A 27,432-nucleotide genomic window follows, 5' to 3' on the forward strand; every position below is an offset into this window, starting at 1 on the left:
CAAGGGGGCGCACCAGCCCACCAGGGGCTGGTTCCATTCCCCACTTCAGCCCATGGGGCCCTTCGGGATAGGTGGCCCCACCCGGTGGACCCCGGGACCCTTCCGGTGGTCCCGGTACAATACCGGTGACCCCTGAAACTTTCCCGGTGGCCGAAACTGGACTTCCTATATATAATTCTTCACCTCCGGACCATTCCGGAACTCCTCGTGACGTCCGGGATCTCATCCGGGACTCCGAACAACTTTAGGATTACTGCATACTAGTATCTCTACAACCCTAGCGTCACCGAACCTTAAGTGTGTAGACCCTACGGGTTCGGGAGACATGCAGACATGACCGAGACGACTCTCCGGTCAATAACCAACAGCGGGATCTGGATACCCATGTTGGCTCCCACATGTTCCACGATGATCTCATCGATGAACCACGATGTCGAGGATTCAATCAATCCCGTATACAATTCCCTTTGTCAATCGGTACGTTACTTGCCCGAGATTCGATCGTCGGTATCCCAATACCTTGTTCAATCTCGTTACCGGCAAGTCACTTTACTCGTACCGTAATGCATGATCCCGTGACCAAACACTTGGTCACATTGAGCTCATTATGATGATGCATTACCGAGTGGGCCCAGAGATACCTCTCCGTCATACGGAGTGACAAATCCCAGTCTCGATTCATGCCAACCCAACAGACACTTTCGGAGATACCCGTAGTGCACCTTTATAGCCACCCAGTTACGTTGTGACATTTGGCACACCCAAAGCACTCCTATGGTATCCGGGAGTTGCACAATCTCATGGTCTAAGGAAATGATACTTGACATTTGGAAAAGCTCTAGCAAACGAACTACACGATCTTGTGCTATGCTTAGGATTGGGTCTTGTCTATCACATCATTCTCCTAATGATGTGATCCCGTTATCAATGACATCCAATGTCCATAGTCAGGAAACCATGACTATCTGTTGATCAACGAGCTAGTCAACTAGAGGCTCACTAGGGACATGTTGTGGTCTATGTATTCACACATGTATTACGATTTCCGGATAACACAATTATAGCATGAACAATAGACAATTATCATGAACAAGGAAATATAATAATAACCATTTTATTATTGCCTCTAGGGCATATTTCCAACAGATTGAACTAGGTATGAAGATACCCACGATCGAATCTCGGGCAAGTAACATACCGATGGACAAAGGGAATTACGTATGTTGTCAATAACGGTTCGACGGATAAAGATCTTCGTAAAATATGTAGAAGCCAATATGGGCATCTAGGTTCCGCTATTGCTATTGACCAGAGAGGTGTCTCGGTCATGTCTACATAGTTCTCGAAGCCGTAGGGTCCGCACGCTTAACGTTCATTGATGATATAGTATTATATGAGTTATGTGATTTGGTGACCAAATGTTGTCCCGGATGAGATCACGGACATGACGAGGAGTCTCGAAATGGTTGAGAGGTAAAGATTGATATATAGGATGATGGTATTCGGACACCAGAAGTGTTCCAGAGGGTACCGGGTACATATCGGATCACCGGAAGGGGTCTTATGGGCCAAGAGGGGAAACACACCAGCCATAAGGGGCTGGTGCGCCCCCCCCCCCCCATATGGGCCGTCCAAGGTGGAGAAGGAAAGGGAAGGAGGAAAGGAAAGAAAGGGAACAGGATTCCCCCTTACTTCCCCCTCTTTCCTTCCCCCTCCGATATATATGGCAGGGGGAGCGCGCGGCTTGGGAGGAGCCCAAGTAGGATTCGTTCCTACTTGGGGTGCCTCCTGGCCTCTCCCCTCCCCCTCCCACCTATATATATGTGGGGGGCGCCTAGCACACACGAGACAATTGTTTAGCCGTGTGCGACGCCCCCCTCCACCGTTTACACCCCCAGTCATTTTTTAGTAGTGCTTAGGCAAAGCCCTGCGAGGATCACTTCACCATCACTGTCACCATGCCATCGTGCTGACGGAACTCATCTACTACCTCGACGTGTTGCTGGATCAAGAAGGCGAGGGACGTCACCGAGCTGAACATGTGCAGAATGCGGAGGTGCGGTGCGTTCGGTACTTGATCGGTGGAGCGCGAAGAAGTTTGACTACATCAACCGCATTGAGAAACGCTTCCGCTTATGGTCTACGAGGGTACGTAGACACACTCTCCCCCTCGTTGCTATGCATCTCCATGGATAGATCATTGCGTGTGCGTAGAAAGTTTTTATTTTCCATGCAACGATTCCCAACATAAAGGACGATTGAAATTTGTTAAGACACCAAGAGATGACCAGTCTATTCCGATTGGTCCTGATGGCAAATGGTTTTTGCATCGGCTGCTTCAAGCTAATCCATTTAAACATGAGAAGGTAAAAACTGCAGATATTGGGATCAAGCTTTCAAGTAAGGAAGTTGTTCAAGAGCACAATGATAATATTCTTGAGGGCAAAAACTCCATCAAAGTTGCAATGAAGACGCCAAGTACTGGGGGGCAACAAGAAAATCCTAAGATCGATGCAAGCAAAGGCCGAGGTAAGTACGAAGGTAAAAAGCCGAAAGTCACTTTCGCGCAACTATTGGAAAAATATCAGAAGATAAGTGAGGAGAAAATTGCTTATCGGCCAAGTAATTCAAAATCGTCAAGATCACCCCCTAGGTGCAAATCTGATGGTCGGTATTGGCAAAGGGAAAATGGCAATGCAACATATTCATATCCTTACTTTGGGCCGCCAGTGCCAATGTCGTGGATGCCTCCCTATGCTCATGTAGATTCATGTCCATCATGGGACAGGTATGATACAAGGGCACATTCTCCATCTTATTTTCATACCATCTCACCAATATTGTGCAGCTCCGAGAAGATCAACATTTGAACAATCACATGTCAAAGACCGTTTCAATCATAAAGAATCGGTCCGGAGCTCAAGAAGAAAAAGTAGGTAGTCAAGCAAGTTTACCGCGTTAAAAGACATGGTCGTAAGAGTGCTACTTCAGATTTGATCTCAAATGAAAAAGAGCCAATTAAAATGTTGACATTAGCTACTAAAGGCAATGAGATGAAGCAATCAACTGTTGAGAGTCAAAGTGACAAATATGAAGAAAAGAAGTTGAGAGTGCGCGAGGCCAAAAAAGAATTGCCATTGGTTGAAACAGAATCACAGCCGAGATGCCCACTCGGCTTATCGAATTTGGCAAAATAAGGAATTAAAAAATCTCAGTGCACAAGAGCTGAGAAAGAAGAACATGGCATGGGTTCCCAAGAGGATCAATCAAAACAAAAATGATGTGCATGCTTCTATTGCAACAAGTACAATAAAAGTGAAGAAAGAGAAGGATGGAAGCAACAAACAATTAAGCCGAAGGTGTGCATCACAACATCAAAATCTTCGGTTAGCACATCATCCATTTTCTTCAACCATGGATGCCTTTGCCATGGATTTCATCCCTAGGTATGATCAATTACCCTCCATGGATTTATTTTGGTCCATGGATACAACATAATTTTCTATATCATGAGAGGGTATTACCGAATCACTATACATTTGGTTAGTTACATTTTTTGTGGCTAATACAAAAGGGCCGAAATATTTTATTGCTATTTCATTTGTTTATTTCAGCTATACATACTTTGGTGGGTGAATTCTACATGGACCTTATGGTAATGGCCGATATTTATCTATCATCCTAAAAATATGTCAAAGCATGACCGATGTAGTATCCTAAGATCGTCCTTAGTTCGATTGGAGACCGAAACAAGGTACATGTTCATTGATACTAGGGGTTGGGGCGCACCCTTGGCGTGCCTCTTGAGGGGCAGCTGTGCGGTGCTAGCTAGTGGGCGACCCTTTGTCTGATGATGTTGTTAATTAAGGAATTGAGATTTGATACAGAGAATAGCAATAGAAATAAATAGATATTCACAAAAGCCCCATTATGGCCCCATTATGGATATTAACAGGTGGATGTGAACCATCTGACAACAGTAGTTTACATAAGTAACGGCGTAGGCTTAGTATCTTCAAAAGCACCGGATAGCAAGGTCCAAAAGTAGGGTGTGATACATGCAAACGGAACTGAGGAGCTATTCATAAACAACATCAAGTAGATCTGATCTATTACATGTGACAGTCTAGGAATAGCACTCAGCTTAAGAGCAGGCTGGATGATACATTACATTATGTAGCTCATTTAAAAATCAGGGAAAGCAATTTCGATAATAACATACATGATAGAAGAGCATCTTGGTGCAGAAACTTTGCTAGGCGGGCTATGTATATGCGATTTGTGGCTACTAGCAGCATGCTCTTTGAGGCGATGTACGGTGAGCAATCGAATGTTTGCCTTGTGTTTGAAAGCAAAAGCATACACCTTGCCTTCCTTCATGTTGGAGTCCTCAAAGAACTAGGTCCATTTTGTGGTTATTGTCGCTCTGTTCTAAGTCGTTGTGATGAGACGAGCAACTGTGTGAGGGCTTCCGATTCCGAACTTGATGGGCAGATCTTTCAGAGGACTGCAGATTGTAGACTGAAATTAGGTGATCGTTATGCTAAATGGAGATGTGAGGCGTGTTGATCATTACCATCCTCTAGCTAGGTCTTGCCAATGTCTTGCTCATATGGCAGACGTGGTATGGGATGGTAGATTTCTTCACAGCAATGAGCTGCTCCAGTTTGTTGACGTGCTGGTTTCACCTAGTTTCCCAACTCACGGTGATCATCAAATCCTCCAATATAAAAGGTCTCATGAGGGCGACCTACAAATGAAAATGACAGGGCACGGGCATAAATATGATATTGTGGTAAGGTAGAAACAAGAAATGTATGTAGTTGTTCACCACGAATGATGTAGAGCAACAAATCAACGTTTGTGACACATAGTGTACCATTTAAACATATTGCACGACCAGAAGCAACAGATTCACAACATGTCTATTCGAAGTCATTGGCAATCCAACATGGACAGAAATGTTTCACTAATGAAAACTCACCCTTAGAAACTCAGGCATCTATAGTTCTACAAAATTAAATCAACCCATGACAAATGATAACCACTGGACATAAGAAGAGAGACAACAGAAGCTAAGACTCCTCGGCTATTATTCTGAATTGTAAAGAAGAGTCATCAATTAGTACATGATTAGAACAGTGCCATGCTATTAAGTATACAAAAATCAAACATGGAAGGAACATAGTTTACCTCTGACTGTTGTCCTCTTTAGTTAACTTCCTCACCTTTTCATGCATTTCACTTCAAGAATAATTATTTTTAGACCATGTAACTATTTTAGGCAGCAAACAAATTACATTCAATACCTTTGCGACCTACAGTAGCTACCAACCTTATATGTACATTCAATGCTTGTTCCTAGAGATTAAGATTTTCAACTTCTGTCCGCGATAAGGTTACACGAGGCTGCTTAGATTTAGATGATTTTTATTTCCATGTTCAGATAGATTTACCAGAACTATAGTAATTTCAAGGTTGCAAGAACAAGGCACTACATAAATATGTACCTCCAAAACTAAAATCTCATTATCTAAGTTATCCAAACCCCTACAGTGTTGCGAGCTTAGCCCTTCGCACCATAAATACAAACGTAAATAGTTAGAAGGAAGACGGTGATTACCTCCAATGGTTCTATTCTTAAGCCTCTTTTCTATCAGCCCAATTCCTTCCAAGGACGGTTTTTATGTCATACATATGTTGTTTTTGAACCTGTTGTCAGAAACCATCATTAAGCTTGTACCATTAGGGGTGAAGAGATAAGTTAGCTTTAATGAAAATAAAAGGAATCTATACCAGTAGTATATGTGCAGCATTGTTCAAATCTAAAATGACATCCTCCATCACATAGAGAGGTGTGAGTAAAAGTTACCCCATGCATTCACAAATATAAGATGTTTTATATTTTACTTAATGAATAGGCATCACTCCTGGCGGGTATTCCCAGGAAAAAATGTTAAAGCTAATATCAAACATATGACGATGTAGATGTAACCAAATATAAAAGAACTATAAGTAGAATCCCAACAGCCAAGGTGAGAAAAATTGGAGATCATATGAGATGAGACAAACCTAATGGATGGTCAAAGAGGCAAGAACCAGTAGTGAGTGGAGTACCAGGTGGACCTGCAAAATGCAGAGGTGCATGCACTCAAATATTAGTGAGAGAAAGTAAAGGTGCATGCATTCAAATATTAGTGAGAGAAAACACGTATGAATATGTAAGTAGGCTTACATTGTTGATGTCATAGACTTTAATAATGGTGATGTATCAAGAATCCCACATTCCATATGTCCATTGTACTGATATTGTATCTGAAGAAATGTACACAGGAAAGGACAAGGGTTTGTTAGAAGGTATCTACCATTATGTTCCAGAAGAGTGTCATGTTGTAGCCCTCATTTCGAAGGTCTACCTCAATAGTCTCAGACAATAAAGAAAAGTATTATGGCTATTATGAGAAAGTCCACGTCTAGAATACAACTGCTACTGTGGGAATTGATGTGTAGACAATGGAATAGAAAGCAGTACTCTAATCTGTCAGCACAGGAGTTACAGAATATGAAGTGTGCCTACATCAATTCATTAAAACTTAATTATATCAGCCTGCACTACAACTAACAAGAGGTCAAAAAAAGGTCAAAAGGGAGTGGGGGATGCTGCTGCTGCTGCAGATTCATACATTTGGATAGCCAAACTCTAGGTGAGAGTAATCAAAGATAACACAGATATACTTAGCTTACATCATAGGAGAAAAGGGAATATATACACGAAGAGCATTAGCAAAAATTAAGAAAGCTTTCTGCTAGATCATGTATGTCATACCTGATGGTTCCAGTGCCTCTGCGAATAAGCGATTTCTTAACAAAGCAAAACTGCTCCATAACAAAATCTGAGGCCATAACTACTTGACGACCTTCTAGACCACATATACCCAAACCAACATCAGTCATTTGTATCACTGAAACATAATTTGCCCCTGCAAGATGAACATGGCAAGATGTTGAATAGTGGAGAAAACAGTTAGCCATGTCTCCAAAATGAAAGGTGGAAGTAAAACTGACAAGTTCGATGTACATCAAAAACTCAAATTGGCATAATTCTACAGTATCATTTGTTTGATCTACAATCGTGACTGACGGAAATGACGTGTGACTCTGTACTAATTGTAAGGTTCAACATATAGGAAGCTTATTATTGTATAAACCCTTACCAGTATATAACTGAGTTCCATAGAGACAGAAATGTAATGCACATCAGTTGATTCCACTCCTTCCTCTTCTCCTGTTGGTCCAGCGCCCAATTTCCATATCTATCTCTGAAACACACATGCCCTTCCTTGAGCAGTCCCCCTTAAGCATTTATACAAACAACCAGTGGTCACATCTGCAGCCTCAAAACCAGATCACAATTTATGAATTAATATGTGCATTGTTGCAGCTAGCTCTGCACAATAATAGTTCTTGCAAAAAATGCAACCCAAGCAAACCCAATCAAGACAGAGAGAGAGAGAGAGAGAGAGAGAGAGAGAGAGAGAGAGAGAGGAGAAGACCCGATTGGGATGAACATCTGGATACATAAATTTTAGAATAGACTACGACTACATTAGCCATCACTTGAAATAGAAAGGGGAAAACACAAATCAGTATGAAATCCATCAGTAGCCTTCCACAGATCCCTGAACAACCAACAACAGTAACATTGAACAATCTGAATATTTTTTCTATTTTTGTTTTTCTCTCGCTACTCACACCAACACCAGCATTCGTAATATGATCCGATGATCATCATATGAGTTTCATATGAGCTGATAGCTTTTGGAATCACAACTATGAAATGAAAACAGCACGAGGATTGCAATGGAGTAGTAGTTTCCATACTTGTAGTGGTACTTCGGGATCCCGGAGAAGGACAGGCGTTGGTCCCTGACCTTGCCAGAGGTGACGCCCTGCACAAAATCCGGTGGAGAAGATGACTTCACCACTCAGAAATAGCATGGATCTGCCATCCCTGCTCTAGGAGGACGACGCCGACGATGGTGGCGAGGCTTCCTGCATCGCAGTCTCATCCACTCGGGCTCCTCCTCCCGCGTTCACCGTGACTCCTCGAGGAGAGGAAGAGACGGTGCACGGGACTGACGGCAGCGCGTTCCAACGAAAAGCCCATAGGCATCAGCGGGGATGGTGTTGTCAATAGGCACTAAGCGCGGCGCCTTCCCCATGTCAGCCTCCTTTCCCAACGCGCCACCAAACCAAACCGTGCCGCCATCATCGAGCTATGCTGTGACGCCATCCGTGGGACCACTACCTCCATGAAGAGGCGTCGGCTGCCTGCGCCCCTACGCTGCTCGCGTAGGCCGTCCGTCATGCCCGCCCAGATCGGGCCCGCCGCCGCCAGCGACTCAGCCTCGCCCTCTCCGCCCGCGACCGTGTTATGCTGGTTCTGGCACGCCCGTCCGCTCCACTCTGCTATGCCTGGCCTGCTGGTCGATCTGGTGCGAGGGGGAGGGGAGGTCGCCGATGGTGAGGAGAAGCTAAGGGGAGGAGAAAAGGGGTGGTAGAGTCGGCCGTTGGGGAGGGTGTGGGCGGTGGTGGCGGTTGCGGGGAGGTTGCAGGTGGTGGCGACAGTCGCAGCGGCTGCGAGGAGGTCGCAGGTGGTGGCGGCGGTGGCAGAGGAAGGAAAGGGAGAGGGGGAGGAATCGGGGGCTGTGGGCTGGGCTTCTGGCTAATCCCTTTCTCTGTTTCTTCTCGAAGAAGCGAACGTTTTGTCTCGTAGTAAATCAGACGTGGACCATGCTAGAGATCACTCATGATGCGTAGCTGAATGTTTTGGATGACCCTTGTCTTTCCAATACTATGGAGATTATTTTAGATAGTTAAATTTGTAGCAATGGCCAAGGTGTTGGTGTTGTTTATATATATCCTCATGGTACTATTTCGTGAAGCCTCATGCCGCTTAAAATATTTTTGCACAAATAATCAAAGCTGAATATGCATCTTTATCTTGAAGGTTTTGTTTGCTATGGATGCGACACATATTGAGGCTTTCAGTGATTCATTATGAATAGTGCAACAAATATCAAAAGTTATCAATGTCTCAACGAATCGCTTATAGTTTATCTTGAGGCATGTTTAGATGTAATATTCTCCTTAGGTGGCTTTCAAATTGTTCATATATCTAGACATGACAATTGGAAATAATTGGCACCGCGAGCATTTTGGCTATCATGTTGATGATAGTGTATTGCATATCTATCAATAGCCAATGCTTAGTCTCATCGAAATAGGTAAGGCCAAACTGAAGCCCACCGCTTCGGCCATTAATGAAAATTTTATGCAAGCGAAGCAATAATTGGAGAAAGTTCATTTGTGATTATCTAAAAAATCCTAGCAAAAGGGTGAACAATATGGTTCAAAGGATGGCTTTGAGATACATATCTATGGAACGTTATCACCAGATTGTTACAGAAGTTGAGAAGTTTTCACCCAAGTTTGCATCAAGGATTCAAACAAGCAATGATCGATAAATACTTATCGCCCTAAGGACATGCAAAATGGTAGATGGAGTGTTGACATCGCCCTTGGAACCAGCATGGAAGAAGTTATTTTTCGGCACGCTAACTTTGCCGAAAACAGGGGGCATGTGTTGACGCTCAAAAGTGGCACAATCATAGATAGTATCTTTAAGTTATATCAAGCCTAATTCAAACTTATGATTGGAGGTCACCTCCGGATGGCTCTTCCTAAGAAGATCGAGATGGATATGAACATGATCTAAACCGGAGCTCTTATGCAATAGTTATGAAAAGTTAAGAGATGCTCATGTTGACACCAGATTAAAGAATGGCATAAAAATCAACTAAGATGACCTCTGATGGAAAATGATTCAACACGAAAGTTTTGCGTCTCGTCGAAATGGTCGATTCTGATATAAAAATAATTCCAATCCGAGATCATATGAAAAAGTCAGAGCCATCGGAATGCAGCCCTACCAGGAGGCAAAATATGGCGCGCCCCACCAGACACGTGTGTGATGGGTAGCGCCACCAATCCGCTGTTTTGCGTGAGAGATTCGGCCTTCGAGATGGCTTCGAATCGAAGAACGTTCAACACGAAAGTTGTTCGTCTTGTCAAAACGGCTAAATTTGCTTTTGGGATCATCTTCATCCAAGGTCATTTGTGGCATGTGGGACCTAAAAACTGAACTGATATTCCAGACTTACCTAAATCTGAGTTCAGTTAATATTGGAAAGGTTTGGACGTGATTCGGAGTCCTTTTCTTGTACGGGAAGTCCATCCGCCTCTTATATACCTAAGGGGTGATGGCCAATTGAACAACACACAATCGATCAATTCATCTACCATTTTTAATCTTTTATCTTTTCTCCTTAACCCTAGTTCTTCTTCTTCTCATTCTTTGTTCATTCTTCGTTTGCAGGGCGGCGAACCTCGAGGGCCTAGGGAGATTAGGTCGACCTAGGGCAGCCCATAGCCACCGCGCGCCCTGATGGGGTCCCTCCCGGGCGTGTGGCATTTCGGGTCTACAAAAGTGTCAGCCGGATTGGTTGCGTACCGCGCTTCCGGACGGGTCTCCTTCGACGTGAGCTGCGGTGCATCACCCCCGGCGTCGACGGTACACGGTGACGTGTTCGTGTGTGAACAAGCATCAGCTAGTAGCAGAAGTAGCAGCAAACATCAACCAAGGAGCAGCAGCTAGCGGCAACAGCAAAAGCAGCAGGCACGACAAGGCAGCACACAATAGGAGCGGGGGCGCAGGCACGCGCGCGCAGGGCACTCGCAGGGGAATGCGGCCAGGTTCGAGCGAGGGCACGGGCTACAAGAGGCATGAGACGGCAGGCACAACGTACACAGGCGCAAGGGCACGACTGTAGACGAGGCATGCGCAGGCAGTAGTAGCGGCACGCAGGAGGAGCAACTACACCTACGCACACGCGGGGGTTCGGGCACGATGGTGACGGCGGCCTACGGCGTCCAAATCGAAGGGGGGCGAAAGGGGATCCGAGGGAGGAGCTCACCGCGAGCGCGACGGCGAGGTCGGGGAGGTAGGGGATGGCTCAAAGCAGCGGCAATGGTGACGCGAGGTGTGATGGCCGAGACGGAGGAAGACGATGCAAGCGTTGGGGAGGGGCGTCCCGGCTTGAGTTGGTCCCCTGAATGGACGAAGCCGGCCGTGGCGAACCTCCTTGGCGTGCTCCCGGACGCCGGAGATGACAATGGCCGCGACGATGACGGCGAGGGGCGTCGGGCGCGAGTGGCAGAGGGAGAGGGGGCGCGAGGGGATAGGGGTTAGGGTTCCAAGGGGAGAAGGGGCACTGGGGTCGGCTAAATAGGCGGGAGGGGGCCGCCGATGGCCGCCACGGCAACCCCCCGTCCCTGTAGCGGACGGCCCGAGCGGGGGGTGCGGCTAGGCCGGCCTAGCCAGCTGGGTTGCTCGGCCAACTGGGCCAAGTGGCCCAGAGGGGGGTTTTCCTTTCTGAGCTTTTGTATTTTGTTTTTCTTTTAATTAGTTTCTGTTTAATAGTTTTCTATTTTATTTTCTATACATTTTAGTTTTGTAAAATATAAAAAAACCTAAATTAATGTTACTAAATATGCTACTGGCTTAAAAACTTTGGCACTAAACAAAATAGTTTGTAATCTTAAAATTTATAAAAGGCATTTAATTAATTGTTTTTGCCACTATTTTATTTATTATTGAGCATTTAAACATTTTATTAAAATGTGGTTTATTTACCAGAAATATCCATTATTTATTTGTCATAGTTTGCACATTTTATTTTTGACATTTGAAAACTTTTATTTTTGACTTTATTTTAAATTTGATTTAAACCGGTTTTGAATCAACGTGATTTCTATCAACAGTAAAATTGATGGCGTGGCAACATTAACAGGGGATTGCTGTAGCTTAATTATCCGGGCGTTACAAATCTCCTCGACTACAAGAAATCTCACCCCAAGATTTTAGGAGGTAGACAGAAACAAAGCGGGGTATTCATCACGAAGACGATCCTCGCGCTCCCAAGTGGCTTCATCTTCAGAAGGGTTTGACCACTGAACTTTTTAGAAATTTGATAGCCCTTTGACGCTGCGACGTTCAGCTTGATCGAGAACGCATACCGGACAGATACTTCAGACTTCGATGTAGAGTTTTCAATTCTCACAAAAGGAGAAGCGTTGCACGCATTCAAGGAATAAATCAGGGCTTCGGCATTGCGAACAAGATGAGCGTGGTAGCTTACTATATCACTTGAAGGATGTAGTAGATGGACGGTCTTAGTGGCACAAATGATAGAAGCGGTATGTACCATTCCATCCCAAAATGAGGTCAATATTGGATGACTTCAAAGCAATGGGGGGAAACATGGACTTCCAACCCTTCAATTTCAACGGGGACGTTGTGACTAACCATGGTTGTTCGACATTGGCCCGCGGAATGTAGCGTGGAATCCCGGCCGGGTGATGGCAGTTCCAACAGGTAAGGAACGCATGTGGCTGTCCCACCATTGAGCAGCGGGGCCTTTCAAGTAGTAAGCCGCGAAGGTGACATAGTTGCAAGGGGCTACATCAGCGGACTCCAACTCGAAAGTGATGTTACGAAGCCAATCATCAGCATCAAGGGGCTGAGTTGAGTTGAGGTGCGGTAGACGACAGGGTTGAGATGCGCAAAGTCTTGCAGAGTCACTGGGGCTGGTTACTGATTCATATTGGGATGCAGGAACTGAGCCATGACTCGTTTCATGAACTAGCGATTCAGCATCAAACTGTTGTATCATTTTGGCCATGTATCTGGGCGGTGGTGGATTGTTGCCACCACGGCCACGACCAGCGGGTCTAACCATCCTGCTTAAATGCAATGGGGGAGTTTAGCAAAGGGGTGGAGCAAGTGTATGGAGTCATTCATGATGTAAACTGAACAGTGAGCAAAGGCGCAGTATGTACCAAATAGTAGTCATTGAAGACATCACTACTGCAGGATGCTACTAATGCGACACTACGATCAGAGACCCTTCGACGAAACTGTGTGCGATGCAATAATCGCAAACGATGGTGTAAAAAAACCATCAAAAAAAGTGCAAAACGTCTGCAATGACGGATGCATCAAACACGGTTCGGATTTTAGTTGCGTGTGCGATTCAGGGCATACAGTTCAGTTCAATTAACTGTTTGCGATGAGGAGGAACAAAAGAAACGGGCAGCCAGATGAAGGTGTGTGCGATATACAGCATACGGTTCACTCGGATGAACTGTTTGTGATTAGGCAACACAAAAGAAACAGGCAGCCAGATGAAGGTGTGTGCGATGTACAGCATACGGTTCACTCAGATGAACTGTTTATGCTTAGGCAACACAAAATAAACGGTCAGCCAAATCAAGGTGTGTGCGATATACGGCATGCGGTTCACTCGGCCTTGTCGTGAGTGTGTGACCTCTGTGGCAACCGTTTGCTCCCCACTAGCCTCTTCTTGTACCGTGGCAACCGTCCACCGCCTCTTCGCCTTTCCCTCTCGATTTGAAAATGCTGTCGCACGCTCTTCCTCCCTCCATTTGCCTTCACCCTTCCTTCTGCCATTGTTCGATCATCTTCTCCATGGAGGGAACAGGCCGGAAACGACCCCGTTATTCTTGCCCTGATCTGAAAGATGACGTGGTGGAGGAACTCATTGATCGGTGTGACGTCATCACCTCGGCTAGCATGGCAGGTTCGTTCAAGACCATTCTTGACTCAACTAATAACATCATTACAAGCAACCCAAGGGTCCAGGAGCGGTTTGATCTCCCCTATCTTCTTCGCCGTGACCCTGCTGACTGGTGCGGGGACGACGGAAGCCTCGCCTTGTGCAAGTTGATGCCGCTTGATAATGATACATGTGATGTTAACATGCCATCGCTTGAGGGCAAGGCTTTGGCAGGCGCAAATGAAGATTGGGTTGTTCATATTGGGTACAACTACGAGTGGAAACTTGTGAATGTGTACACTCGTCACTGGGTTCCACTTCCAAAAATCTCAGACTACCCTGAGGTTGAGCACACAGATGATCTACGTGAGTTCAAATACGATCATGGTGACTGTCTTCTACGGAAGATAGCAATTTGTCGAGTTCCCGACCGCTCTTGGGATTACAAGAACTATGAAGTTGTTGCTATCTTGGACAAGCTTGTTGCCTTCCTTACTTCCACGCCTCGATGGATATTGCTCAAAAATCAATTTATGTACATGGATGAGTACTGTGATGCAATTCAATACGAGGGTCTTGTGTTTGCTGCCACCACTCGTGGCACTATTTTTGCATGGAATCATCATGCTTTCGGTACATTTGTCTTCCACCGTAATTATAATTGTTTCATCCACATGCATGCGGGTTAGCTAGTTTCCCTTTACTAATTAACCTTCTTGTGTTTCCAAGGTCCTGTGAACATTCCACCACCTATACTTGAAAAATTTTATAACCAAGGGGGAGATGACGATGCCGATGATCACGAGCATGAGGACAAGCAGGACCCATATACTCAGTGGCGCCTGGCAACTTATTCCGATGGATCACCTCTTCTTGTCTGTATACAGGGCACTACTGATGTTACTAAGGAAGCAGGTGTTGTCTCGCATGGTCGCACTCTCCGGACCTATTCCAACATCCGTTGCAGGGTATTCGGGATGGATACTAGTGTACTAGCGCAAACACCTTCTCCCTGGATCAGTATTGAATGTCTTGGAGGAAACTCGCTCTTCCTTGGACAAACCTATCCAATGATGGTGAAAGGCGATCCAGCTGCTGTTGACACAATGTTACTACCATTTATGAGAAGCAACTTTATCTATACCTCGGTCATTGCTATGCTTCCCTACCATCACAATATGGGTCCTGACATAGCCCGCTTCAGCCTGGATGGTCAGTCCTGCATTGGTCTCGAGATTGACAGTAGGTGGCCCTTCCCAGAGAATCACTTCTGGTTCAAAGCAAGTGTTTCCAACGCTGACAAGTGGTTGAGCTGAAGTTCATTTCATCGCTTTGTTATTTGTTGTGTGAGAAAAACTTTACTTTACTAGAATGTTTTGTTGGAAATGATCTATAATTCAACGTGTATCCTCGTTGTCGTTGTGGGTTGATGACTTGTTGTATGTAATCAATGGTACATTTGCATATGCGTCCATCAACTCACGCCTGCTAGTGGTGTCCATATGAACAGTGCTAGTGATTTTAGTTGCAAAAATTAGATAGTGCTAGTGATTTTTAGCTGCATGTTTTGACAAATCGCAGTGTTACAAGGTTGACAAATGTCAATGTTACTAGATAAACAAATGTCAATCTTTCCAATTTGACAAATGGCAACATACCCAAAATGACAGATGCAAATCTTACCCAATTGTTTCTACGTGGTTGCACACGGGTCATGCAAAACAACCGTTTGCATTGAAGGGATGCAGAAATCCTGCTCAGCACATTTCCCCTTGGCTTCCTGGGAAGCTGTCAGTTTGCATACGGGTGTTCTAACTAAAACGTTTGCGAGGAGTGTTCTATATTTTAATACCATTGACTTTTTTTAAAACAAAATCGTTTGATAAGTCTGTGCATTAAGAGAGAAAGACGCAAGTTCGTTCAAACCATATCTTTCATTCAGTCACACTGCGAATTTATATTCATATGATCGAGAATTTGAGATACAGTATTAAACCCAAAAAACTATTTCCGATGGCGGCGGAGGCGGCATGTCGCGCCGTCGTTGTCGTTGTCGTCCTTCGGGACGCCGTTGTTGAAGTCTTCAGGGCAGCACAAAATGTTATTCACTTGTAAATCAAACATCATGTCGTCGTGCGATCGATGGGCGGGGCGTGGGAGGACGGCAACTGGCGCCGCTAAGAGGTAGCGGTCGACGGCAGCGTACCATGCCGCTGAGGGAGGCACGCGCACGGGCACGGGCATGCCGGGTGCAGCCAAACGCACGGGGACTGGCACCACGGTGGGTGGAGGGGCGCGCACGGGCAGGGGCACGGGCGCGGCGGGTGTAGCCAAACGCACGGGGGTCAGTGCCACAGTGGGTGGAGGCGCACGCACGGGCACGGGTGCTGGCGCTGGCATATACACGAGCTCGCGCGGGTCGGCGGAGACCTCGCTGACGCCCGCGGCTTCTAGCTCTACGGTAGTGCTCGACGACCAGCCCGTCAATGCTACGGGGATGGTCGATGGCGCGGGCGCGGGGATGGGAGCTGGGACAGGAGCGGGGGCAGAAACCGCCGCGGCCAGCTCGTTCTGGGCCATGTCCATGAGGCCCCATTCCTCCTTATTTTCTATCTCCTCCGGCTCGGAGTCGACTTCACCAAACTTGAAGACTAGTGGCAGATGATCATTCTGCGCCATGGCGTTGGTGGAGGTCTGCGGGGGGAGGGGAATGGAAGGCGAACAGTAAGGCCGCCCGTATTAAATAGTGGCTCGGGTGCCATCAATGGAGAGGAAGGCGGGCGTCCATGGAAGTCAAAGGGCTCACTTCCCAATGAGCCTGCGCAGCATACAGCTCGCATGCTTCCCGGTGAGTCTGCGCATTGGAGGACAGCTTGCACGCCTCTCGGTCAGCCTATGCACCGGACTCCGCTCGCACGCCTCCCGTTCAGTCAAGGTCAAGCAGCTGTCCGCACGGCACCTCCTATAGCCATTAAAACGAAGACACGTGGCGTCACGTGAATGGTTAACAGAACGCACATGATTTGAGTTATACAACCATTTGAGATATTAAAATTGCAGCTATTTTTCCAAAATGCCTTTGTTGGTTGTTATTCGAGTGCACCTTCTCTCAAAGTGGACACGAAAAATACCACAGCATGTCGGGTGCCATTCCATGAAAGCATGCCAAGTTTCATGAATTTCAGACGAGTTTTGGATTTACTAGAATTTAGAAACAAAGTATCTCAACGTTTTGCCGGCAATCAACGGTGCCCTGGTGTTTGAGATTCATTCCCATTTCTTGCATCGAACCTAAGCATGCACCCAAAGACACAGATTTGATTTTTCAACCAATTTATATGCATTAGAGCATGTGCATGTAGTTCAAATTTGAATTATGCACATAAATGCATTGAAAACTCAATTAATGCATAAAAGTGTCCAAACGAACCCCGAAAAATCCCAAAAATTGACACAACACTCCTGTTGTTCTATGTTGACACGAGAAATTTTTTGAAACTAATAAGAGGCAATGGATATCGTTTCGTCCCCAAAGGTGGGACGTTCCCTACCGAAACCATCAGGCTTGTTGTGAGAAGCTCTGGTTTGTGAGAAGCATATACACAAACCTGCCCCAAACCGGACAAAAAGTTACCACGGCATGTTGATGTCGCTCCATGATAGCATGCCATGTTTCATGAATTTCAGACGAGCTTTGGATTTACTAGAATTTAAAAACCAGGTATCTCAATGTTTGCGGCCGAGTAACCGTGGCAGGGTGTTTGACATTCATTTCCATTTCTTGCATGGGACCTAAGCATGCAACCAAGGACACAAATTTGAATTTTTAACCAATCTATATGCATTAGAGCATGTGCATGTAGTTCAAATTTGAATTATGCACATAAATGCATTGAAAACGCAGTTAATGCATAAAAATGTCCAAATGAACCCCAAAAAATCCCAAAAATTGACACAACACTCCTGTTGTTCTATGTTGACACGAGAAACGTTTTGAAAGCAATAAGAGGCAATGGATATCGTTTCGTCCCTAATGGTGGGACGTTCCCTACCGAAACCATCATGCTTGTTGTGAGAAGCTCTGGTTTGTGAGAAGCATATCCCTAAACCTGCCCCGAATGGGACATACAATTTACCACGGCATGTTGATGCCGCTCCATGATAGCATGCCAAGTTTCATGAATTTCAGACGAGCTTTGGATTTACTAGAATTTAAAAACCAGGTATCTCAATGTTTGCGGCTGAGTAACTGTGGCAGGGTGTTTGACATTCATTCCAATTTCTTGCATGGGACCTAAGCATGCAATCAAGGACACAGATTTGAATTTTCAACCAATTTATATGCGTTAGAGCATGTGCATGTAGTTCATATTTGAATTATGCACATAAATGCATTGAAAACTCAATTAATGCATAAAAATGTCCAAACAAACCCCGAAAAATCCCAAAAATTGACACAACACTCCTGTTGTTCTATGTTGACACGAGAAATTTTTTGAAAGCAATAAGAGGCAATGGATATCGTTTCGTCCCCAAAGGTGGGAAGTTCCCTACCGAAACCATCAGGATTGTTGTGAGAAGCTCTGGTTTGTGAGAAGCATATCCCCAAACCTGCCCCAAATGGGACAAAAAAATTTACCACGGCATGTTGATGCCGCTCCATGATAGCATGCCAAGTTTCATAAATTTCAGACGAGCTTTGGATTTACTAGAATTTAAAAACCAGGTATCTCAATGTTTGCGGCCAACTAACCGTGGTCGGGTGTTTGACATTCATTCTCATTTCTTGCATGGGACCTAAGCATGTAACCAAGGACACATATTTGAATATTCAACCAATTTATATGCATTAGAGCATGTGCATGTAGTTCAAATTTGAATTATGCACATAAATGCATTGAAAACCTAGTTGATGCATAAAAATGTCCAAACGAACCATGAAAAATCCCAAAAATTGACACAACACTCCCGTTGTTCTATGTTGACACGAGAATTTTTTTGAAAGCAATAAGAGGCAATGGATATCGTTTCGTCCCCAAAGGTGGGACGTTCCCTACCGAAACCATCAGGCTTGTTGTGAGAAGCTCTGGTTTGTGAGAAGCATATCCCCAAACCTGCCTCAAATGGGACAAAAAATTTACCACGACATGTTGATGCCGCTCCATGATAGCATGCCAAGTTTCACGAATTTCAGACGAGCTTTGGATTTACTAGAATTGAAAAACCAGGTATCTCAATGTTTGCGGCCGAGTAACCGTGGCAGGGTGTTTGACATTCATTCCCATTTCTTGCAAGGGACCTAAGCATGCAACCAAGGACATAGATTTGAATTTTCAACCAATTTATATGCATTAGAGCATGTGCATGTAGTTCAAATTTGAATTATGCACATGAATGCATTGAAAACTCAGTTAATTCCAATTCTTTTACGACCGTCCACTGCAGATAAAAGGTCTAGCAATTCAAACACTGTCCATTGCCGCTGTTACCCCATTATGTAATTCAAATCAAGATGAAAAATCAAGTAGATCGCACACAGTTTATTATCACCAACCGTGTGAGATGCAGCATAAAATATCCTAGAGCACCGTCGGTGTATAGTACGCCTATGGCTTACGCGAGAAGGTGTGTCGGCTACAGTCCACAGCCGGCATCTCAAGCACACTAGCTCGCTCCCCAAATATCATTTCACTGTTCAATCGTCACCGGTGAAAGATGGGCACGTGGACCCGTGTTGTGAGGGCAACTTCGGTGTCCCACTCCAGTGAGAGCACGGCCGCAGCCGCCATGCGCGTTCTAACAAGGTGTATGAGCACGGCCGCAATGTGCGACCGGGCGGCCAAGGCAGCCCAAACAGCCGCCGTTGCTTCTCATGTGGCGGCAGCAACATCTGCCTCGGGGATAGCAACTGGCGAGAGCGGCACAGCAGCTGTCCATTCCGCAGCAGCGGCCTTAGCCCTGATGGAGGCCGCCACGACCATCTCGAGGCCACCCACGCCCAGCTCCTGGCGGTCACCGCACAAATCGAACGAAGCTTCTCCGACAACGGTCGGCAACCCACGGCCGAAGAGTTGGCAATTGCCGAGAGCGTTCGAGCAGCCGTCTGTTCCTCCACCGCATACCTTGCGACGACGGAGCCCGTCCAAGCCCAGATGGCGGCCGCCCACGTCCAGCTCGTGGCGACCTTTTCCAAAGAGATGGCGGACGCGGATGGCGAGATGCTTGCCGAGTATGGTGTGATGGATGCCATGGAGCCCCTTCCCCAGGAGACCGTCGGGCGTGAGCTGGACATGGAGGCGGCGGCGGAGATCGACGAGCACCAGTCATAGTAGTACTATTTTTTTGTTTAATTAAGAGCGACGGTCTTTAATTTGTTAGAGTAATGTTTAGGTCAGCTAGCTCTGTTTAATTGTTGAACCTGCTGGATTAAGAAGTGTGGGTGTGCTGTAGTACCCTTTGCGTACCCAAATTATGCAATGACGTGGATGACCACTGTAACCATGGAAATTCAAACCAAAATTTTTGACTTTCAAATCATCAGACACAGGTTAAGCTATCTGAATCGTTTGTCATGTTCACATATCGTACACAGTTCTGAATAAGGGACCGTGTCTAATGACACTTTGCGCGGTAGTTTTTTCGCTGAAGCGATTCCAAATTTTCGGCTTTCGCGGAAATATTTACCTCCCCGCCCCCTCCCCTTTACCAAAAGCCACATTTCCCCTGTTTCCTCCTTCCTTTCCAAGTTGAAACCTTCACTCCTTGCTTGCAGCGCCGCCTCCTCACCGGCGACCCTCCTTCACGCTGCTCGGCCTCACCTATCCAGGCAGGTAATCCACACCCGACCCCCCTCCTCCTCCTCCTTCCACATCCCACATGCCCCGACCACCGGCGCGAGCGCGACACCTTCCACCCAAATCACCGACCCCTCCACCAAATAAGCGCCACCCTAAGCCATGGTGCACGCGATATAGCTAGGATCTCAAGGAGCATTTGGCAGCGGAGAAGCAAATCGCGGCTGCACGCGCGGATGAGGTCGCGATGGCTGCCATTCGTGCTGACCCCTAGATCTTGGAGGAGCACCTCGCCGTCGAGGCCGTTGTCAACGCCTCGCGCGCTGACGTCGCGATGCGGTTGGCTGCTTTAAACGACAATTCATGGCGTTTTCTCGAGGCCACTGTCCGTGCCTTCGACGAAGACTACAAGGTGTTTTCTCAGCGTGCACGTGCTTACCTCGTCTCGAGAGCCAGCAGGTTGGTGCCCGGAGCGGCTCAGGCAACTCACCACTACGATGAGGGCACCCACGAAGCGGAGGCCTCGCCCTCTTCCATGTCCAAGGAGCCAATCGTCATCGATATCTCCGACAATGAGGAGTAGCTTGTCTTATTAGCTCACTATAAGGACCCATGTTCAGTTTGTTAGCTACTGCCTTTCCTTAACAAATTCTAGTGAATTGTGCTATCTACTTTTACCATGCAATCTTCTGCTCTAGAGTATATGTTCTATATGTCATGCAATGTAGTGTTTAGTTAACTGTTTGGTTCAATTCTGCAAATGTGATGTTCAATTCTTCAGGGTGCAATTTTCCAAGTTGTCTAGCATGCTTGGTTTGGTTAACTATCCGATCTTCTGTTAGGAGTATGTTATATTGTGTAATGTGGTGCTCAGTTAACGTTTGGTTCATTTGTTGTGGTGTTTAGTTAAGTATTTGGTTCAATTCTGCAATGCGATGTTGAATTGTTGTGGGTGCATTCTGTTATTGTATACCATGTGAGGAATAAATCGAATTTGGCTGTACTAAATACATGAGAAACAAATACAATTGCTATATTTCCAAGTTGTTAAGCATGCTTGGTTTGGTTAACTGTCTGATCTTCTATTAGGAGTATGTTATATTGTGCAATGTGGTGCTCAGTTAACGTTTGGTTCATTTGTTGTGGTGTTTAGTTAACTGCACGTGCATGGTCCATTGTCTAATAGCACATTATTGTGCAATTGCAGGAACCATTCTAATATTTAGGTTTTTAACAATTTGGTCTTGCACATGTAGATCCTGCTGTCAGAGGTTTTGACCCACTGTTCGACCCTTTTAACATATGGGGAAATGAGTTGTCCATGAATATCAATCAAGTCAAGAAACTCAGAAAGATTGTTAGGATAATGAAATTAGCGACAAAAAACAACAAGATCTTTGTCTGCACAATGAAGAAGACATCAGTTCACTACAAGATGGTACTAACTATTTTACCTTGCCTTTTTTATTCCTTTGCCCCATTTCCAATATAGAGAAGATATTTATGCACATCCTTGTTTTCACGCCTTTCCAAAGCAGTTCACTGATGATTACCTCTCAAACCACCTCTATGGTCAGGAGGCAAGGAAGGTTTTCATACAACACCCACGGTTCAATATTGAAGTGTTTCTGAAGAGGACGAAGGACGGACGGTCAATCATCCACAAGCACTGGCCTAAAGTTGCAAAGACCTTCAACATGAATGAAGGATCAATATTCGCGTTCCGCTTAAGCAGTTTTCCAGATGAGATGCATCTGTCTATATACGGTCTATGATGCTAATTTCGAAAGTTTCTACATGTTGCATGTGAAACTTGGTGCTGGTGCAGTTGTGTAATGGGGTAGCTGAGTGCTGAAGCTATATCATGTTGTACTCTGATGTATTTCAATTATGAAATTCCGCTTCCTTAATATGGAAATGAAATATATTATGTGCTTAATATGAATGTCAATTATATTAATAAATGGATTATTAATAATAGGGCAATTAGCCTGCTAATTGGGTTTTGCTATTGCAAACGGTTATTGAAAATATACCGTGGGCGATGACCTCAGGCAACACACACAGTTTCTAGGAATAAACCGTGTTGGATCAATGAACAATCACACACGACTTTCTCTTGAAAACTGTTTGCGTTAGGCCACCTTGCGCAAACGTTTACCACACAGAAACTATGTGTGATGGACAACCTTTGCCACACAGTTTCTTCTACGGATCGTGTGTGATGCATTCAATAACACAAACGATAAAATTGTTAATATCGTGTGCAATGGCAACGCTATCACAAACGATTTAACGAGAAAAATTGTGTGTGATGTACCTGTGAACAGAAACGTTTTCCTTGGAGCGACTGTGTGGGATGTACATATGGATGGAAACATTTTGAGGGGACTGCTTGTGTGGGATGTACTTGCGATCGGAAACAATACCGCCTGTATAATTGTATTTTTAGCTCTATTGTATGTATTTTTGTATTTGAGCACTCGCCGGTCGCACACGAACTCATTTTGCCGAGCGTGTGTCCCAGGAGGGCATATCCCCGACAATTTCTGGGTCGTGTGGGAAGGACCCCCTATCGCCGTCACTCACTAGGCGACGGTTCCAAATGCCGTCGCGGAAAGGGGTTAAAAACCGTTTGTATAGCACCGACGCATACCAGTGCATACAGATACATATACGGAGCCAATTACGCGATGTTCGCATGAGTTCGAACAAGAGAAACATCCTATACATATTAGGTTGCACGCATGCACGCGATGGAGGGATTCAACAACGGGACATAGCAAAGGTTATATCAACGTCCGAGAAAACCGCTGGAGCGAGGGATGTGCAAGTGACGACGCAGGGTGCCCAAGATAAGAGGATCCTGCGGTCAGTGGATATTGTGAAGTAGATCCTGGCCCTGAATTCGAGAAAGGGGGTAACACAAACAGCCGGGTGGATGTGATCACGAGATGCTAACATTATAGTTAGCGAAAACTTTAACCCGCATAGAAGAGAGATCAAAATCCCAAAGTATAGACGAGGAATAAAAGATCCTAATACCACCCAATGGTGACGTGGGCCCGTAAGCCACACAGCCATGTTAGTAAAACCGTTTTTCAAAGAATAGACTCAACTTCGGCCAAGGAGTTCGAAAGGGGGTTCCTACAGGTAGTCGGCTCTGATACCAACTCGTGACGCCCCCAATTCGACCGTACACTAATCATAGACGCAAACACGTACGATCAAGATCAGGGACTCACGGGAAGATATCACAACACAACTCTGAACACAAATGAAAGTCATACAAGCTTTATATTACAAGTCAGGGGCCTCGAGGGCTCGAATACAGAAGCTCGAAACACAAGCGTCAGCGGAAGCAACAATATCTGAGTACAGACATAAGGTTAAACAAGACCACCTTAAGAAGGCCAACACAAAAGCACCAACGATCGAAGAGGCAAGGTCTCCTACCTGGGACCTCCTAACTACTCCTGGTCATCGACGGTCTCCACGTAGTAGTAGTCGACGGGGTGGCATCTGGCTCCTGGGATCCACCATCTGGTTGCAACAACCGAAAAGAAGAAAGAAGGGGGAAAAGGGGTAGCAAAGTGTTGGGGAACGTAGCAATAATTCAAAATTTTCCTACGTGTCACCAAGATCAATTTAGGAGATGCTAGCAACGGGAGAGAGGGAGTGCATCTTCATACCCTTCAAGATCGCTAAGCGGAAGCGTTACAAGAACGCGGTTGATGGAGTCGTACTCGCAGCGATTCAAATCGCGGAAGATCCGATCTAGCGCCGAACGGACGGCACCTCCGCGTTCAACACACGTACATCCCGGGGACGTCTCCTCCTTCTTGATCCAGCAAGGGGAGAGGAGAAGTTGAGGGAGAACTCCAGCAGCACGACGGCGTGGTGGCAATGGAGCTCGGGGTTCTCCGGCAGAGCTTCGCTAAGCACTACGGGGGAGGAGGAGGAGTTGGAGGAGGAGAGGGCTGTGCCAGGCCAGGGGTGCGGCTGCCCTCCCACCCCGCCACTATATATAGGGGCAAGGGAGAGGGGGGTCGGCCCCTTAGATCCCATCTGGTGGGAGGGGCGGCGGCCAGGGAGGGTGGCTTGCCCCCCAAGTCAAGGGGGGCGCCCCCTCCAAGGTTTGCCCCAACCCTAGGCGCATGGGCCCTAGGGGGAGGTTGGTGCCAAGCCCACTTAGGGGCTGGTTCCCTTCCACCTACAGCCCATAAGGCCCTCCGAGGCAGGTGGACCCCCGGAACCCCTTCGGTGGCCCCGGTACAATACCGGCATACCCCCGAATACTTCCGGTGACCGTGTGATGACTTCCCATATATAAATCTTTACCTCCGAACCATTCCAGAACTCCTCGTGACGTCCGGGATCCTATCCGGGACTCCAAACAACCTTCGGTAACCACATACTATTTCCCATAACAACTCTAGCGTCACCGAACCTTATGTGTGTAGACCCTACGGGTTCGGGAACCATGCAGACATGACCGAGACATCTCTCCGGCCAATAACCAATAGCGGGATCTGGATACCCATATTGGCTCCCACATGTTCCACGATGATCTCATCGGATGAACCACGATGTCGGGGATTCAATCAATCCCGTATACAATTCCCTTTGTCAATCGGTATGTTACTTGCCCGAGATTCGATCGTCGGTATCCCAATACCTCGTTCAATCTCGTTACCGGCAAGTCACTTTACTCGTTCCGTAATGCATGATCCCGTGACTAACTACTTAGTCACATTGAGCTCATTATGATGATGCATTACCAAGTGGGCCCAGAGATACCTCTCCGTCATACGGAGCGACAAATCCCAGTCTCGATTCGTGCCAACCCAACAGACACTTTCGGAGATACCTGTAATGCACCTTTATAGCCACCCAGTTACGTTGTGACGTTTGGTACACCCAAAGCATTCCTACGGTATCCAGGAGTTGCACAATCTCATGGTCTAAGGAAACGATACTTGACATTAGAAAAGCTCTTAGCAAACAAACTACACGATCTTGTGCTATGCTTAGGATTGGGTCTTGTCCATCACATCATTCTCCTAATGATGTGATCCCGTTATCAATGAGATCCAATGTCCATGGTCAGGAAACCATAACCATCTATTGATCAACGAGCTAGTCAACTAGAGGCTTACTAGGGACATGTTGTGGTCTATGTATTCACACATGTATTACGGTTTCCAGTTAATACAATTATAGCATGAACAATAGACAATTATCATGAACAAGGAAATACAATAATAACCATTTTATTATTGCCTCTAGGGCATATTTCCAACAGTCTCCCACTTGCACTAGAGTCAATAATCTAGTTCACATCACTATGTGATTGTAATGAATCCAACACCCATGGGGTTTGTTCATATCTCGCTTGTGAGAGAGGTTATTAGTCAACGGGGTCTGCAACATTCAGATCCGTGTGTCCTTTACAAATCTCTATGTCATCTTGTAGATGCAGCTACCACGCGCTACTTGGAGCTATTCCAAATAACTGCTCTACTATACGAATCCGGTTTACTACTCAGAGTCATCTGGATTAGTGTCAAAGTTTGCATCGACGTAACCCTTTACGACGAACTCCTTTTCCACCTCCATAATCGAGAAAATTCCTTAGTCCATTAGATACTAAGGAGAAGTTCGACCGCTGTCATGTGATCCCTTCGTGGATCACTATTGTACCCCTTGACTAACTCATGGCACGGCACACTTCAAGTGCGGTACACAGCATAGCATATTGTAGAGCCTACGTCTAAAGCATAGGGGACGACCTTCGTCCTTTCTCTCTCTTCTGCCGTGGTCAGGTCTTGAGTCTTACTCAATACTCACACCTTGTAACACAGCCAAGAACTCCTTCTTTGCTGATCTATTTTGAACTCCTTCAAAATCTTGTTACGGTATGTATTCATTTGAAAGTACTATTAAGCGTTTTTGATCTATCCTTATAGATCTTGATGCTCAATGTTCAAGTAGCTTAATCCAGGTTTTCCATTGAAAAACACTTTTCAAATAACCCTGGATGCTTTCCAGAAATTCTACATCATTTCTGATCAACAATATGTTAACAACATATACTCATCAAAAATTTTGTAGTGCTCCCACTCACTTCTTTGGAAATATAAGTTTCTCATAAACTTTGTATAAACCCAAAATCTTTGATCATCTCATCAAAGCGTACATTCCAACTCCGAGATGCTTACTCCAGTCCTTAGAAGGATTGCTGGAGCTTTGCATACTTGTTAGCATCTTTCAGGATTGACAAAACCTTCTGGTTGTATCACATACAACCTTTCCTCAAGAAAATCGTCGAGGAAACAATGTTTTGACATCCTATCTGCAAGATTTCATAAATAATGCAGTAACTGCTAATATAATTCCAACAGACTCTTAGCATCGCTACGAGTGAGAAAGCCTCATCGCAGTCAACTCCTTGAACTTGCCGGAAAACATCTTAACGACAAGTCGAGCTTTCTTAATGGTGACACTTACCATCATTGTCTGTCTTCCTTTTAAAATCCATCTGCACCCAACAGCCTTACGACCATCAAGTAGTTCTTCCAAAGTCTATACTTTGTTTTTATACATGGATCCTCTCTCGGATTTTATGGCCTCGAGCCATTCGTCGGAATCCGGGCCCATCATCGCTTCTCCATAGCTCGTAGGTTCATTGTTGTCTAGCAACATGACTTCCAAGACAGGATTACGTACCACTCTGAAGTAGCATGCATCCTTGTCGTCCTACGAGGTTTGGTAGTGACTTGATCCGAAGTTTCATGATCACTATCATAAGCTTCCACTTCAATTGGTGTAGGTGCCACAGGAACAACTTCTTGTGCCCTGCTACACACTAGTTGAAGTCATGGTTCAATAACCTCATCAAGTCTCCACCATCCTCCCACTCAATTCTTTCGAGAGAAACT

The 27,432-nt window shown here is 45.7% G+C and overlaps 1 long non-coding RNA gene across 2 annotated transcripts; it reads right to left on the bottom strand.

Annotated features, from left to right (window-relative positions):
* Positions 1-4,055: 4,055 nt before the first annotated feature.
* Positions 4,056-8,750, bottom strand: LOC109752879 (uncharacterized). 2 transcript variants are annotated; one of them, XR_012184400.1, is made up of 9 exons: positions 7,882-8,740; positions 7,215-7,387; positions 6,827-6,980; positions 6,236-6,315; positions 6,073-6,126; positions 5,624-5,712; positions 5,194-5,244; positions 4,577-4,750; positions 4,056-4,507 (listed from the first exon to the last, which is right to left on the bottom strand). It is a non-coding gene; the product is annotated as an uncharacterized lncRNA (long non-coding RNA). The 2 variants fall into 2 exon arrangements; XR_012184399.1 differs by lacking the exon at positions 5,194-5,244 and having other exon boundaries at positions 7,882-8,750.
* Positions 8,751-27,432: the final 18,682 nt, after the last annotated feature.

The sequence above is a fragment of the Aegilops tauschii genome, chromosome 5 (genome assembly GCF_002575655.3).
Source record: "Aegilops tauschii subsp. strangulata cultivar AL8/78 chromosome 5, Aet v6.0, whole genome shotgun sequence".
NCBI lineage: Eukaryota > Viridiplantae > Streptophyta > Magnoliopsida > Poales > Poaceae > Aegilops > Aegilops tauschii.